General features: G+C 40.9%; 1 protein-coding gene across 5 annotated transcripts in view; it reads left to right on the forward strand.

Annotated features, from left to right (window-relative positions):
• Nucleotides 1-6,003: 6,003 nt before the first annotated feature.
• The window catches only part of POGZ (pogo transposable element derived with ZNF domain), a 48,554-nt gene continuing 39,539 nt past the window's right edge, over nt 6,004-15,018 (forward strand). For 3 of the 5 annotated variants that reach the window (XM_022564128.3, XM_089915552.1, XM_022564129.3), the window contains exon 1: nt 6,005-6,260. The gene's annotated coding sequence lies outside the window, so the exon portion shown is untranslated. Of the gene's footprint in view, nt 6,261-15,018 lie in introns of all 5 variants that reach the window. The other 2 variants (XM_022564130.3, XM_022564131.3) reach the window with 1 other exon arrangement.

Consider the following 15,018-nt stretch of genomic DNA (forward strand, 5'->3'; position numbering starts at 1 on the left):
CCTGTGCTCCGCAATGCGAGAGGCCACAACAGTGAGAGGCCCGCATACCGCAAAAAAAAAAAAAAAAAAAAAAAAAAAAAGTGTTCTGGGGTAATTCCTTTCTTTTTTTTAAATCCAATCTTTATACCAATGTATTTCTCAGTATAGTTAGGCCATGCTGAATTAACAAATTAATCCTGGAATCTCAATGACTTAGCACAATAAAGGTTTTTTGTTGTTGTTCTGGTTAAGTCCAAATGTATTTTGGGAAACTCACTAGTTCAGCTCTCCTCCCTGGGGTGACTCAGGGATCTAGGCTGTTTCCATCTTGTGGTCCTACCGTTTCTCTAAATGGGAAGAGAAGAGCCACATCAACCTTTAAGTGCTTTAAGTGGGCTGGGAGTCACCAATCACACTCATATTCCCATTTGTCAGGACTCAATCTTGAAGCCCTACCTCAAGGCTGGGAAATGCAGAGAGTACATGAATATTCAATGAGTCATAGCCAATGAATCAGGTAAATGGGGCCAGGCATCCCATGAGGGTCACTATATTTGCAGTGTTGGAGAGTCAGAGATAACTTCCTCAATTCCAAAGGTATCAATTCAACTGGCTGAGGTAGCTAGACTATCTGATAATCTTTCAGGTCTTAGAGGTTATTGGACTTTCACAGATATTGAATAACATTTTGGGCAAAGGTAAAGGAAGAAATAAAATTATAATAGTAACAATAGTAATTAATAATAATAAGCCACTTGTCAGAATGAGAAGAATCTCTAGTTCTTTGGGCACACATGTTCATATGATTATTGAGAGGCTATCATTTCTTTGGGAACACAGGGAGTGAAGCATCTTGTCCAATGAGCCCAGGCCTGAGGTTCTTTCCCTGGGGTTCATGCACAGGCACATGAATGGGCTTTAAGCCTGAAAGTGTTTGCAAAATTTTGTGTATATGCACAAATGTGCATCTTTCTGGGGCAGATTATCCATAGCTTTCATAGAGATTTTCAAAGGGTTCATAATGCGGAAAAGGATAAGATTCACTTCTCTAGACTAGGAATAAGTTCTCTGAATAGGAGAAGCAGAGATCAGAGGCTGCCAGGAAGCAGGTGCATAGGAAAGAGGAAACTCATATTCGCACTTGACTCATAGTACTTACACACCAATGCATTTACACACAAACCTAGAAGCGAGAATTATTTCCTGGATGAATGAAGGTTAAATCATTTTCCTCCTATTAAATGATTTTAAATTGGTGAATCTTGGCACTCTCACATTTTTGGACTTTATTACCTTTATGTTTCAGGCAATAGAAACGGCATTAAAAAATGAATCCTTGGCTATCACAGGAGATGGCCTCCTTGCTACCTCTAACTCTTACTGTACATACTCAACAATAAGAAGAGACCCAAAAGGATCTGACCACTTAACTACACCAGAAAAATTTTTAATTTAATTCTGGAGGATACCTCAGTCTCCTCATCTGTAAAACAGTGATATTAATCCTCACGTCCTTCAAAAGAATGACTCGTTGTTTAATGTCCACAGTTGTGTTCTGGAAATTATTAATGACTACAGTAAAATACAAACACCACTAAATTAGAAAAAGAATGTATCCTAGACAAAAAAAATTTTGCAATCTCTTATAATGATCAAGCCACATAAACAAGTGTGTCCATAAAATAATCCAATTCATTTTTCCATGAAGTTTTATGGAATCAGTTTAATTACTTGATAATCATACCTGCTCAACTCCAGAGCAACAACCTAGATGAAACAAGTATAGGTTTGCTTCTGAGTATCTCTTAAATAATATTAATTTAATTCAAAGTTTAAATTATTATCTTCCATGAAATCATATAGCAACTCACTGAGAAGTCTTGATGACAGATGAGATTGCTGCTCATGCATTTCTTGAAAAATATATTTTGAAGACAGAGACCTTCAATTGCTTCTTGCTGAAAGCTAATGAGGAATTCTTCTTTGAGAAACCCAGGCTGAAAACTTCCTCCAGCTATTTCTCACCTCCCTAGAATTTTCTGAGCCCCTAGGAGAGTCCTCAGCTCCTCTAAACATAAGGAGTTAACAAACAATATTCTTAAATACAATCTACAACAGCCTCCAAGTTCCCCATTTTTTATTTGACACTGGTCAAACATAGATCTTCACTTGTCCTTTATTTCACGATGATTTCCCTGCAAGCTAGGCATTTCCATGTCTCCTTCCCACTCCACATGTTGACTTCTTTAGACTCCCGGGCTCAGTGCAATCAGTTGTCAATCTTTTTGAGCTGGGAGATGCTCAGGTGGTGAAAATGTTTCCACTGTTTTTCTAGCTTTTCCAAAATGAGTAGCTCCCTTTGAGCTCTTGGTTTTGATGACCCTAAGTGTGTTCTGTAAGAGCGGGATGCTCATTTTTAAGGAAACCTGGCATTGGCCCCCACGAAGGAGTCAGAGATTGGGTCTGTACATTAACAAAGTGACAGCAGAGGAGCACCCATGGCTCACTACTTCAGAAGACATGTTGAAATCATTTGTGTCTCTGCCTTGACACTCTCCAAGTTACAGGTGGTTCCAATTTTCAGCTCGTGGCAGAAACCATAAGCCAAGGAAGCAAATAAGTGTTTCTATAAACTGTTGAAAAGAAACACTCTCCTGCTACCTAACTGTGAAATGCCCAACTTGGGACTTCCATTAACTTTTGACCTTCTTTCTTAGAAACCCATATGGAGAGGATTCAGTTTTTCTAAGTTGGCTACCGAAGACTTGGGTAGCTTTTTAGCAGCAGTATTAGGGTCCCAATTTCTTCAATATACCACACTGGATTGGCTTTCAGACCCCAGCCCAATATGTTATAGAGGTACATGTGAATTGATTTCTAGGGATTTAATCCAGGTTATTTGTTCTGCTGCTTTGGTTCTCCCATCATCATCAAGATGGTTCAAATACAGGAGACCACAAGTATCAGTTCTATTATTTCACTCTAGAAACTTGTGTGTTAGCAGATGACAACAAAATGTTCCAAGACTGTCCAAATGAATACAGGCTCTCCCTCTTCAGCTAGGAGAATACATTTCTGGAAATGGGAACGCTAGCTATAAAGCCTTTTTTGAGATGTTGCTCTGGTGTTGCAAGGTGGTAGAGTTTTCTTCAAATGCTCTGAACTTACAGACATCTCGGCCCCCGATTTCTTCCAGCTATCAGTCATTCAACTGTTGATCAATCCTCCCAGGCTGTGGCATAGTTAGGATACCTTTTACAGTGTCAAAGAACTTATTCCATTCCCTGATTATCTGTTGATCTTTACCCTTGTTTCCTGAATTCTTTCCTCAAAGATGCCTCCAATCCCTGCAAAACTCCCATTTTAACATTCAGCAGGATATCCTTCCTTTATTTTTTTGTGGCAGGCATAGCACCATCACTCACACACATTTTGTTAGCCATTATGGGTCAAAACTGTCTCCCAGGGCACAAACTCAACTACAGAAAAATAGGTCACAGAGAAGTAAACAACATATTGCAGAACTCACTCAGCAGCTCCACAGCTCCCACCGTGGTCCAGGCCACCATCATCTCTCACCTGAAAATTGCAATAGCTTGCTAACCTTGCCCCTACCAGTTATTCTCTCCAAGCGGCCAGAGTGTTCCTTTAAAGATGTTTCTCAGGTCATGTCACTCCTTGGCTCAAAATCCTCCAGGGACTTCACTTTCACTAACAGTAAAACCTGAACTTGGCTTCACCTTCTTCAGGTCTGTGCTCAAACGTCACCTTAATGACAAAGCCTTCTCCAACCACCCTCTACCCCTGTACCACACTCCCAATTCCCTGTCCTGCCCTTTTCCCCACCATAGCACCTATCACCATATCACATATTATATATTCATTTATTTGTGTGGCAGATTATATTCTCCAAGATGACCACAACGAGATTTCACATTCCACATACTTTTCTTACAATGTGATGTTTCTACTACTCCCTTTGAGAGATGTTTCCCATCCCTCTTGAATCGAAGTGGGCCTGTAACTGTGGTGGAGATGATGCTCTGTGACATCTGAGGCTAGGTCACAAAAAGCCAGACAACTTCTGCCTTGTCCTCTTGGGGCACTAAACCTTGGAATTCAGTCACTATAATATGAGGAAGCCTAGGCCACATGGAGAGGCCAACAGCTCACTGTTTTGACCAACAGTCCCAGCTTCAGTCCAAGCCAACAGTCATCATCAACTTCTAGACTTTTGAGGAAGCTTTTGAGATGACTTCATCCTCAGCCACTGCATGAGACTCCAAGTGAGAACTGTTTAGCTTAGTCTAATCACCTCCCAGAACCGTGAGAGATAATAATAAAATTGTTGTGCTAACCCACCAAGTTTTGGGACCATTTGTTATTCTGTAACAGATATTGGAACAATTTATGTGTATATTGTATGTCTCTCCTCACTAGAGTATAAGTTTCATGAATTCAGGGACTTTGTTTTCTTTGTCCTTGCATTCCCAGCATCTAGAACAGTGCCTGGCATATAGCAAGTACTCAATAAATATTTGTTGAATAAATGAATACATGCATGATGCATTTTCAGTATGGTATGCTAATGGTGATTGGTCAGTGGTAGATGGTACAATCTGCTGGGCTAGAGCTCATTGGCAGAGAGCATAAGCTGGCACTTAGAGCATGCCAAAATATTTTTCACCAAGAATATTTCAGAGGTAAATGACATTATAATGAATTGAATTATTGCAGGAAAGCATAAAATAGGATTAGAGCTTCATGCAGAATGTCTTTGGATGATTGATTCCATAATCCCAGCATGGGCTTTTCCAGATTGGGTCTGGAACGGTTTCAGAAGAATTTTCAGAAGGCTCAGTGGTTCTTCCAATTCAAGTAATAAAGTTCTTCCTAAGAATGACTAGTTGAAATCCTTCTCGTGTTTTTGAGATGTATGAAATGGGATGATGAAAATGGGTGGTGGTGTGTGCATGCCCACGGGTGCACAATTTGGAATGCTTACCTCCACTGCCTATTTTCATCGTCTGGTGGTTTGGAGTGTGTACCTAGAGAAGGAATAAATGTGGTTGTGCATCTCCCCAGTCTTGCACCAAGTACCTTGATTTAGCATTTGGTCTGGAGCAAATATTTGCGTATTGCTTAAAGAGCAACAATATCCTCAAATATCTAAGGAAAATACCAAAATCTTATCATCACTTCAGGAGGTAATAAAGGAAAAAATTTCTTAGTTACTTGGAAAAGAGGTTAGTTTTTGTTTGAGGAAAAATAACAGGAGGATAGTCTTTAATGGACAGAGCAATTTCTTTGTGCCAGTCCGTCTCAGCCTTGATTGGAGCAAAAAGCACAATTGTGGAGTCTACAGTTTCTTTGAATTGAAGATCTCTGCTGAGTCTATTCATCTCAAAAAAGTTTCCATACATGAACTACCTTAATAAGCAATCATGTGTGACTTCCTTCCAGAATCCAGAAGGGTTCAGGGTAAAAATGGCTTTTAAAAGTTCTTCACTTAAAGCTACCTGACCGAATGTCTCTTGAAGAAGAACGAGTGCCATTTTGATACCTTTGTTCCAATATCAGTCATTGGTGCCATTGGGCCTCACCATCTGGCCTGTGGCATGAGGTTCCCCTTTTGATTAGGTATAAGCCTTGAGTGGAAAGTGTGGAGATTCCCAAAATTTCCTTGGAAAGTCCAGGGAAGTATTTTCTTTGGAAATCCCATCTTTCTCACCAAAATTTAGATATTGCTTCTGGGCTAATTATTTTTCATTTCATTTTTTAAAATTATTTATTTATTTATTTATTTATTTGCAGGCCCAGACAAACTTGACTAGAAAAGAAGCCCGGGCAGGGGTTAGGATGAGCACAGCACATGACGTGCCACGCGCTTCAACCAATTGAAAAACCACGAAAGGGGGAGGGCGGAAGTGACGAGCCGTATCCCTCCGCGGGGCGAGAGGGTCGGTGGGGGGAGTCGGCGTCTCTCTCCCCCGCGCCAGCTCCCGTACACGGAGCCGCATTCCTTGGCCCCCCCGCCCCCCTCCCTCGGGGCCCCCCCGCCCCCCTCGGGAAAAAAATCCACTCCAAATCACTCGAACCCGAGGGAGGTTTCCTTTCACCCTCGGGAGACGCGCTTTCAACGGTTCCCTCTTCTCCGTCTCCCCCCAAGCCCCCGTCCCCTCCCCTGCTCCCACCCCCTTCTCCCGGCGCCGGGTGCAAGGTCCCTTTAAGGCGACGGCGCCTTCCTCGGGTCAGACTACCGGCGGCGACGACCACGGGAGGTGAGTGAGCGAGCGAGCTTTCTCTCTCCCCACCCCCCTTCTCCCGGGGGTTCCGTTATCTTTTCGCTCGGCGAGGCGTTCCGAGGCGAGACAATGAGAGGGGGATGGGGCGGGAGCGCGAGGGGTGGGGGCGGGGGCCCGGTGGCGCGCGCCCCCGCCCCCCTCGAGTGGCGGCGCGGCCCGCGGCGGCGGGCGTGGGGTGCGGCGCGCGAGCGCGTGTGTGAGTGCGTGCGCCCCGGGAGCCGCGCGGCGGGCCGGGCAGGCCCTTGTCTGCCTGCCGGCCGCCCCCGGCGCCTGCAGCGGCGCGCGCGCGCGCACTCGCGGTCCACGGCCCCGCACACACCCGACGTCCACACGCACACCCGGCGCGAGGCGTCTCGGAGGAGTGGGCGGGCGCGGGCGCGGGCGGCGGCCCGCTGGGGAAGAGGCGGGGGCGCGGGCGGCGGCGGGGCGGCGGGGCGCGGCGGGAGGGGAGGGCGAGGCCGCGCTGGGGAGGCGGGCGGGAGGGGCCGTGGGCCGACGTCCCCCGGGGGTGGGGATGGTGCTCGGCCGTCCCCGCGCCACCCCCGCCGGGGAACGAGTGGGGCGCTCTTTTTGAGCGCGAGGAGGAGAATGAGTGATTGCTTAGTCTCTCCCTTGTGTTATGTAATCCCCGCTCGGTCGTATAGTACACCCGAAGCCTTAGTGCACCGCGGTTTACAAAGTCTCCTCCCCCGGCTCTAAAATTTTGGGGTGGCGCCGTGATTTATAAAATGGGTTGTGGCGGAAAAAGCTTTATTTTCGTATGGTTATATCCTGCCGCGGTGGGCGCCATGTTTATCCCAGGGACTATTTTCTCTAGATTCTTAGCACCTTCTGAAAAGGAGTGATGTTGATCCACCTGCTTTCTCTCCATTCTGCGAGTTTTCCTGATTTCCTCTTCTGTCAGACGCGGGATTCTCTCAAATTGTTAATAATACTGGACGTTTCTCTCATTGTCTTGGATATTTTCAGCTCAGAAAAAGGTAGAGCTGGAAAGAGTAAGTCGTTTAGCCCAGATCTTTTTCGAGATGGAAATTGAGATACAGGTGTCCTATCGGAACAGCCGTCGTTCTGTTGCAGACTGTGGCCCAGCCCTCTACACTCTTTTAGAGACCTCCCACCGCAGCTCAAAACCCCACAGAAGTACAGTTTCACTTTCAAAGGAATTTTCCCATCTAGATGAAGGGAAACGGCGGGGCCGGGGGGACTGCTTCTTGGCGAACGACATTGAATTTTGAGACCCCTTGCTTTTGGAAATGGGAATTGGACTTTGAACTACTTAGCACAATCGTTCTTAACTTCGGGGTGCATAAAAAGTACCTTGCAGATCGCTAAAAGTGCGGTTTGGGGGGCCTCATCCCCAAGCTTTTTTGGATGGGATGGGGAGAGGGGTATCATCTCTACATTTTTAATCTGCAGTCCTTCAGCTGAGACTGATTAGGGTAACCACCATATTGAGTTTTTGATCCAGCATAAAGGTGCTCAGACTATAATCTTCGAACGATTAAGTGGCAATCTATGCCCTTGATTTCCTTCCCCTTTCGTATATTATGGTTATAACGTACCAGCTATGCTGATGTATCTCAAACTAAAGGAACTAACAGAATGAAGACTCTTGGGATGAACAGAATTTTGTTAGTTTCCACCCCCACCTTGAACCAGTGGTATAATCTAGAAAAGCAGTTCCCAGAATGTGGTCTGCTGACCCCTGGGAATCCCCTCAGGCCCATTCAGGAGAGCTTCGAGGTCATAACTGTTTTCAAAATAATACTGAGACACTGTTTATCTTTTTCACTGACATTTGCACTTATCCAAAAGCAACACTTGATAAAACTACTGCAGGAAACTCTATACTTACTTGAGAATGTCTTTGATGAAGCAGTAAAAATAATTAGTTTTATTAAATTTCAGCCCTTTAGTACATGTCTTTTTAATTTATAAGAATCTATGATCAAATGGGAAGTGTGCTTGAAGCACTTAACACCGCCTGCTGAGGTAGATCTTTGTTATAAGGAAAGGCACTTGAGAGATTTAGTTGTGAGCTACTTGTTTCCTGGAACAGCATTTTTACTTGAAAGAACGACTGGTAAACTACAGTTTTTAACACTTGAGTGTTTGTGGATGTTTTCTTGAAAAAAGTGTGAGCTTGTCACTTCAAGGAAAACGATAGTATTTGTTCCCAGTGATAAAAATTTGAGAGTGAAAATTAGAATTTTTAAAAAGTTGATACCTCAACAACTTCCTGGTACTTGAAAGACTTTTCTTATAACGTCAGTTTTAATGACTATGATTTTTTTTTATATTGTATGATGAAATGTGTCAATAGTTGGAAGATGGGCATAATTCAGTAAATCTGTATTTTCCAAATGACCATTGCATGAAGTTTGAAAGTCACCATGAGTAAGAAATCATTTCAAAATTTAAGGTACATCAATGGATTTTAACATAACATTCATTGACGGGGTTTCAGATTCCAAGATGCAGTTATCCTTTAAGAAACTATCATTTGTCTAGTTTTAGTACTATATCAATATACAAACTATCTGAAAAGGTTTTTAGAATACTTTTCCCTTTTTCTGTGTGACAGCAGATCTTTGTTATATACTTAACCAAAACAACATAGAACCACAGACTGAATGCAGAAGCAGTTATGAGAATCAAACTCTTCTATTAACCTAGACATGAAAGATTTGCAAAAATGTAAAACAACGTTATTTCACTCTTTGGGGGAAAAATAGTAATTTTTAATTGAAAATGTTATTTAAGTTAACATGTAATGGGTTTGTTTTTGAATATACTGATAAGTATTTACATTTTTTACGTTTTAATTTCTAATGTAAATATCAAAAGGTAAAGTCCACATAAAAAAAAGCTCTTTGGGATCCTTAATAATTTTAAGAATGTAAAGGGGTCCCGAGACCAAAAACTGGGTCTGTCCTGTCCTTCTCCTTAAATCATCCAAATCTGTCTCCCTATAGAAACTTCCGGAGAATTCAGAAATGTTGGAGTTAATAATGGAAGAGGCAATGACTTGGGGAAGAATTCCAGAGCAAAAAAAGCTTAGTAAATATCCCAGCCAGGATTCAAACCAGCTGTAACCTAGGGCAAGTTACTTGAACTCTCTAAACCTCGTTTTGACCTTATCTGTAAAATGTATTACTTAGGGTATATAGTGAGAATTAATTGTGATAATGAATGTAAAGTGCATAATGCCTGTTATTAGATCATAGTAAAATAAAATGTATTCCAGATAATGTTTCAGTCTTTATTCTCCATATATGTCTTTTGGTTGAAAGTGGAGATTTCTGATTTAAATTACAAACCCTAGAGCTGGTGGTGTCTTTGTCATAATATCAGTATGGTAAGACTTTGATAGATTCTTTGGCAGTCTGGTTTGTGATAATAAGCCATATCCACAAAAACGTATTTTTACATGTAACTCCAGAGGAGAGGAGAAAGGACTAATGTTTTGCTAGTATTTGGCAGAGTTAAATGAAATTGAGTAGAAATGGAATTTAGACAACATACAACTGTCAGTGAAGAAGAACTTTTCTTGGGAGAAGAACTGAATATTGTACCCTTTAAAAATAGGAAACTTAGGGCTTCCCTGGTGGCGCAGTGGTTGAGAGTCCGCCTGCCGATGCAGGGGACACGGGTTCGTGCCCCGGTCCGGGAGGATCCCACATGCCGCGAAGCGGCTGGGCCCGTGAGCCAGTGGCGCAGTGGTTGAGAGTCCGCCTGCCGATGCAGGGGACACGGGTTCGTGCCCCGGTCCGGGAGGATCCCACATGCCGCGAAGCGGCTGGGCCCGTGAGCCATGGCCGCTGAGCCTGCGCATCCGGAGCCTGTGATCCGCAACGGGAGAGGCCACAACAGTGAGAGGCCCACGTACCGCGGAAAAAAAAAAAAAAAAAAAGGAAACTTAACTGCTCACTTTAGTTGTTGTTTTAGTAAAGAACCCATAATGAATATATTTGGGTTCTTCTTGATAGGAGATTTGCTCTCAGATAAGTGGAAAGTATTTTATGTTTGAGAATATTAGGCAGATTATTAAGACTATTTAAGAACCCATTGTGAATATTATATGTGAGGTTCTACAGCAGTTACTGTGAGGGACAAAATGGGCCATACGGAAGACTGGGTAAATAAATGCTTCTTATTACAAGTTTAACAATAATTAGTTTTATAGCCATACTAAGTATTCAGCCCTGTAGGTTTTCTGGAATTAATCCCTTTTAAAGTCAAAAATTGAAGTAACTTGAATACAGATTTTTTTGAGGATTATTATTGTTTATTTCTAACTCAGGAGCAAGAGAGTGGTATTCTTAAATTTGTTAAGACATTTTTTCTGTTCCAGATGTTCTTTTTATCTTGATTTATGTATGAGTGGGTATGCGCTAGCAGTGAATTGAAAATGTTAGATACTGAATTCTTCATTCCTGGAGTTTACTTTAGAGCTGTAAAAGAACCAGACAAATTAAAGGAATTCAACGCTTCAAGAGCCAAATCTGTCTGGAGAGTTTTGGTAGAAAACATGTTTTCCTAATCTTATTTGAGGTGAAGATAGGTAGACATTTCTGCCCATTAAATACTTCAGAGGTAGACTGACAGTTGTAACTGAGGGATTCTTTTTGCTGCTTTTAAATAAGATTGTATAAAGAGTCTCTTTGTATCTTGCTTTTCAGTTATGTAGGCTTTTACTGACTAGCTGATTTTATAGGACCTGAGTATAAGGTAGACTACCATATTTGCCAGCATTTAAGATACAATTCAGTCCTCCCTAGAAAGGTATGTATCTGGTACACCCATATTATGGATGGAAAAATGAATGCCAAAGACTTAAAGACTGTGGGAATCACTAATAGTCCCGTGTGAGTTGCAGTGTTGAGTAAAACCTACTGAGTGCAGGAAAATCATGTTACCAGTGTAATTACTGCTACAAAATACAGAAACCAGATAGGTTACCAAGATGTCAGATAATCATGATGCGTTGATTAATGGAAGACGGCAGTGTTCATCTCATCTTACAGTACCTCCTTGGTAACCTGTATAACTCAACTTCGATTTATTTTTTCTAACATTTAATTATGGTGCAACATCTTTAGAAATGTGTATATTATAATCTATGTGAAAATTGCTCCTAGAAATGAGAACAAGTTAACAGAAAATTCAACCCATGAGGCTACCAGTTTGATTTAGTAAATGGCAAAAAGAAAATGGCAGAATATAGTAGAACAAAATATCACAACCAAGATATGAGTAGGTAGTTATTCCCCATTACTTTTTTCTTTTCTTTTTCAAATTTCAGCTTTATTGAGGTGTAATTGACGTATAAAATTGTATGATGTTAAACTGTACATCATGGTGATTTCATATACATAAATATTGTGAAAGGATTCCCCCCATTCAGTTAATTAACACATCCATCACCTCACATATTTATCTTGTGTGTATGTGAACATTCTACTCTTTTAGCAAATATCAATTATAGTGTTATCAACTATAGCCACCGTATTTTATGTTAGATTCCCAGACCTTGTTCCTCTGATCCCCCCAACTTTTTATTTTAAGAAAATTTCATGCATGTAAAAAAGGTGAAAGAATACTACAAGGAGTATCTACGATGAACCCACCACCTAGACACAACGATTTTTTTTTCATAAATTTATCCATTTATTTATTTTTGGCTGCGTTGGGTCTTCGTTGCTGCGTGCGGGCTTTCTCTAGTTGTGGTGAGCGGGGGCTACTCTTCACTGCGGAGCAGGGGCGTCTCTTGTTGCGGAGCACAGGCTCTAGGCGCACGGGCTTCAGTACTTATGGCTCGTAGGCTCTAGAGCACAGGCTCAGTAGTTGTAGTACACAGGCTTAGTTGCTCCGCGGCATGTGGGATCTTTCCGGACCAGGGCTCGAGCCCACATCCCCTGGATTGGCAGGCGGATTCTTAACCACAGCGCCACCAGGGAAGTCCCGACACAACCATTTTTCATGTTGGCATATTTGATGTCTGTAAGAAAACGCCAAAATATATATTTGCTGAACCACCTGAAAGTCACAGTCATGATACTTCCATGCATTTGCTAAGAATAAATACGTTCTCCTACATAACTCTAATACCACTATTCTTTCTAAGAAAATTAAAAATAATTTCCAAATATCGTCTTGTATCTAGTCTATATTCAAATGTTCCGGTTCTCCCCAATATGTCATTTATAGCTTTTTTATGAACCAGAATCCAGTAAAGGTTTACATGTTGCATTTTGTTACATTGCTTTAGTTTCTTTCAGTCTGGTTTAGTCTTCTCACTCTGTGTGTGGGCATGCATGTATATATACATGGGTGTGTGAGATTGACATTTTTAAACTGTGTTAGTAGTTTTATAAAATATTCCATATTCTGCACTTGTCTTATTTCCTTTTAAAATGTCCCACTTTTTGGATTTATCTCATTATTTCCTTGAGGTGCTACTTAACTTATTCCTCTACTGCTGTATTTCCTAAAAACTGGAAGTTAAATTTAAGTGCTTGGTTTGATTCAGGTTAAACATTATTGTTAATAGCTTTTGTTTGTTTACAAAAGAATAAGCCACAGACCAAACAACTGACGACAGAGTTTGTATTATTGGCTAACATTTTTCTGTTTAAACTTATTACTGTCATAACTTTTGGCTTTGAGACATAGAGGTACTTCCGTAATTTTAAGTTTAAGCATAACAATAGGACTTTGAGAAGGACCACAGAAATAAGTTTGCATCGTGTCATTTTGGTTCACTGCCCTCTGAGAAAATGATTGGAAAGTTGAAGAGGCAATAAGAGCTGATATATTTAGCAAAAGCAACCCACAGAGGAATAGTAAAGGGGTGAAAACCAGAAATTTTAGAAATGGAGATTTTGGGACTTTGGGAAATTATTTTCACCAAGATTATTTACCAGTTAATACTGATAGTAACCATAAATTTACAGAACTAACATCATAATGCTAAAGTTTTATAAGGAGAAATTACGTACCTAGGCAGGAACAAGTTTCACAGGTAGATCATTATAGGGTGAAACAAACTAGATGTATATGAGTTTTATAAAAATGTTTTTACTGTGTTAAGATGTAACCGTTTGAACAATTCATAGGGATCTTGTTCTCATCTTTTCTGTTGCAGAGAGGATAAATTATTTTTAAAAGAAATGAGAAAATTAACATAACATTGTAAGTCAACTATATTTCAATTTAAAAAAAAAGAAAGAGTTCTTTATGCATAGAACGTGGGATGATTTTTTAAAAAATTTTCCCCTTCAGAACATGGATTCAGTTTGATCAGGGTTTCTCAGTCTTGGCACTATTAACATTTTGTGCCAGATATGTCCCCGTCTGTCTCGTGCATTGTAGGATGTTTAGTAGCACCCCTGGCCACTTGCCACTAGATAGATGCCAGTAGCACCCTTCCCCAACCCCACCCCTAGTTATGACTACCAAAAATGTCTCCAGACATTGCCATATGTCTTCTGGGGGCAGATTATCCCTGTTTGAGTATTACTGAGTTGGATAAAAGCCACTGGCATATGTGGATTCCTTAATGATCTAGGTTTCCCTTTATATAACCTATGTACAGACTTTGAACACAGTTCCCTTCTGCAGATATGCTGCACAGCTTGGACTGTGCTTAGTATATGTTGGAGAACACTGGAATATGATGACATTTTTTAGCTCTATTGGAAATTTTATTGAAGCTAGAAATGAGCTCTTCATTTGTAAGGTGTAGGTCTTTTGCTTTATCTCATCCCCCTCCCATCTCCCAGTTTGCTTGGAAAAGAACCTTATTAGCTATGTGTTATGGGTAAAGTTTTTGTTAGGAGTAGTTGATAAATTTGATATTTTTGAGGTGATCTGTTTACATCTTGGCATTCAAGAAAAGACAGTCTTTAAAAAAATAGTTACTGGGGACTATATTCAATATTTTGTAATAACCTGTAAGGGAAAAGAATCTGAAAAAGAATATATATATTATACATATGTATATTACATCCATATATATTTTATATATATGTATGTATAACTGAATCACTTTACTGACACAACATTGTAAATCAGTTGTACTTCAGTTTAATAAATAAGAAAGACATGGTTCTTGCCCTCTCAAATATTTCAGTCTAGTAGTTAAGGGAAGAATGTTAAATTGAGTATCTTATATGTTAGTTAAACATGAATATTCCTGTTGTTTCAGAGTATCAGCTGAGGGCCCCAAACTAAGAGTCATAGGAGCTAAGCAACCCCACATTATAAAGTATGTTATGGGGACTTCCCTGGCAGTCCAGTGGTTAAGACTCCATGCTTCCAATGCAGGGGGCGTGGATTCGATCCCTGGTCAGGGAACTAAGATCTTGCATGCCCTGTGGCATGACAATAAATAGATAGATAGATAGTAAGTTACAAGACCATCTCTGCAGGACTTGTAAATTGGGTAAGTCAGAAGCTACTTAGGCTAGTGTTTGGAAAATTCGCCATTTCTTTGGAAGTTAAACATACACTTATCCTGGGGCCCAGAAATTCCTCTCCTAGTTATTTATCCAAAATAATGAAAACATATGCACATACAAAGACTTGTGCCCAAATGTTCATAGCAGGTTTATTCATAATAGCCTGAAAAATTGAAAACAACTGTCTGTCAACATGTGGATGGATAGTTTATCCATAAATGGAGCACTACTCAGTAATAAAAAATGAACAAACTACTGAAAAATGCAACAAA

Source organism: Delphinapterus leucas, chromosome 1 (assembly GCF_059928025.1).
Source record: "Delphinapterus leucas isolate spDelLeu-1000000601 "Yukka" chromosome 1, BTC_Dleu_Yukka2, whole genome shotgun sequence".
In the NCBI taxonomy this organism is placed as follows: domain Eukaryota; kingdom Metazoa; phylum Chordata; class Mammalia; order Artiodactyla; family Monodontidae; genus Delphinapterus; species Delphinapterus leucas.